A 2467-nucleotide genomic window follows, 5' to 3' on the forward strand; every position below is an offset into this window, starting at 1 on the left:
TTTCTTCATGACTTATACATGTTCCTATGACTATGAGATTATGCAACTCCCGTTTACCGGAGGAACACTTTGGGTGCTACCAAACGTCACAACGTAACTGGGTGATTATAAAGGAGTACTACAGGTGTCTCCAAAGGTAGATGTTGGGTTGGCGTATTTCGAGATTAGGATTTGTCACTCCGATTGTCGGAGAGGTATCTCTGGGCCCTCTCGGTAATACACATCACATAAGCCTTGCAAGCATTGCAACTAATGATGTTAGTTGTGAGATGATGTATTACGGAACGAGTAAAGAGACTTGCCGGTAACGAGATTGAACTAGGTATTGGATACCGACGATCGAATCTCGGGCAAGTAACATACCGATGACAAAGGGAACAACGTATGTTGTTATGCGGTCTGACCGATAAAGATCTTCGTAGAATATGTAGGAGCCAATATGGGCATCCAGGTCCCGCTATTGGTTATTGACCGGAGACGTGTCTCGGTCATGTCTACATTGTTCTTGAACCGTAGGGTCCGCACGCTTAAGGTTTCGATGACAGTTATATTATGAGTTTATGAGTTTTGATGTACCGAAGGAGTTCGGAGTCCCGGATGAGATCGGGGACATGACGAGGAGTCTCGAAATGGTCGAGACGTAAAGATCGATATATTGGACGACTATATTCGGACATCGGAAAGGTTCCGAGTGATTCGGGTATTTTTCGGAGTACCGGGTAGTTACGGGAGAAGTAATGGGCCTTGATGGGCTTTAGTGGGAAGAGGAAAAGGCTGCTGCGCCCCCCCCCTCCCCTTTGGTCCGAATTGGACTAGGGAAAAGGGGGCCGGCCACCTCTCCTTCTCCTCCTATTCCTTCTCCCTTCCTCCCCTTTTGGTGGACTCCTACTAGGACTTGGAGTCCTAGTAGGACTCCCATCCTGGCCGCACCTTATGCCTTGGCCGGCCTCCTCCTCCTCCATCCTTTATATACAGGGCAGGGGGCACCCCATAGACACACAAGTTGATCCATGTGATCGTTCCTTAGCCGTGTGCGGTGCCCCCTGCCACCAAATTCCACCTCGGTCATACGTTGTAGGTGCTTAGGCGAAGCCCTGCGTCGGTAGTACATCAAGATCGTCACCACGCCGTCGTGCTGACGGAACCCTTCCTCGACGCTTTGCTGGATCGGAGCCCGAGGATCGTCATCGAGCTGAACGTGTGCTAAGAACTCGGAGGTGCCGGAGTAACGGTGCTTGGATCGGTCGGATCGGAAAGAAGACGTACGACTACTTCCTCTACGTTGTGTGATCGCTTCCGCAGTCGGTCTGCGTTGGTACGTAGACAACACTCTCCCCCTCGTTGCTATGCATCACCATGATCTTGCGTGTGCGTAGGAAATTTTTGAAATTACTACGTTCCCCAACAGTGGCATCCGAGCCTAGGTTTTATGGTTTGATGTTATTTGCACGAGTAGAACACAAGTGAGTTGTGGGCGATACAAGTCATACTGCCTACCAGCATGTCATACTTTGGTTCGGCGGTATTGTTGGACGAGACGATCCGGACCAACCTTACGCGTACTCTTACGCGAGACCGGTTCCCTCGACGTGCTTTGCACATAGATGGCTTGCGGAAGACTGTCTCTCCAACTTTAGTTGAACCAAGTGTGGCTACGCCCGGTCCTTGAGAAGGTTAAAACGGAGTCTATTTGACGAACTATCGTTGTGGTTTTGATGCGTAGGTGAGATGAGTTCTTACTTAAGCCCGTAGCAGCCACGTAAAACTTGCAACAACAAAGTAGAGGACGTCTAACTTGTTTTTGCAGGGCATGTTGTGATGTGATATGGTCAAGGCATGATGCTGATTTTATTGTATGAGATGATCATGTTTTGTAACCAAGTTATCGGCAACTGGCAGGAGCCATATGGTTGTCGCTTTATTGTATGCAATGCAATCGCGATGTAATGCTTTACTTTATTACTAAGCGGTAGTGATAGTCGTGGAAGCATAAGATTGGCGAGACGACAACGATGCTACGATGGAGATCAAGGTGTCGCGCCGGTGACGATGGTGATCATGACGGTGCTTCGGAGATGGAGATCACAAGCACAAGATGATGATGGCCATATCATATCACTTATATTGATTGCATGTGATGTTTATCCTTTTATGCATCTTATCTTGCTTTGATTGACGGTAGCATTATAAGATGATCTCTCACTAAATTATCAAGAAGTGTTCTCCCTGAGTATGCACCGTTGCCAAAGTTCTTCGTGCCGAGACACCACGTGATGATCGGGTGTGATAGGCTCTACGTTCAAATACAACGGGTGCAAAACAGTTGCACACGCGGAATACTCAGGTTATACTTGACGAGCCAAGCATATACAGATATGGCCTCGGAACACGGAGACCGAAAGGTCGAGCGTGAATCATATAGTAGATATGATCAACATAACGATGTTCACCATTGAAAACTACTCCA

The sequence above is a fragment of the Triticum aestivum genome, chromosome 2A (genome assembly GCF_018294505.1).
Source record: "Triticum aestivum cultivar Chinese Spring chromosome 2A, IWGSC CS RefSeq v2.1, whole genome shotgun sequence".
Lineage (NCBI taxonomy): Eukaryota > Viridiplantae > Streptophyta > Magnoliopsida > Poales > Poaceae > Triticum > Triticum aestivum.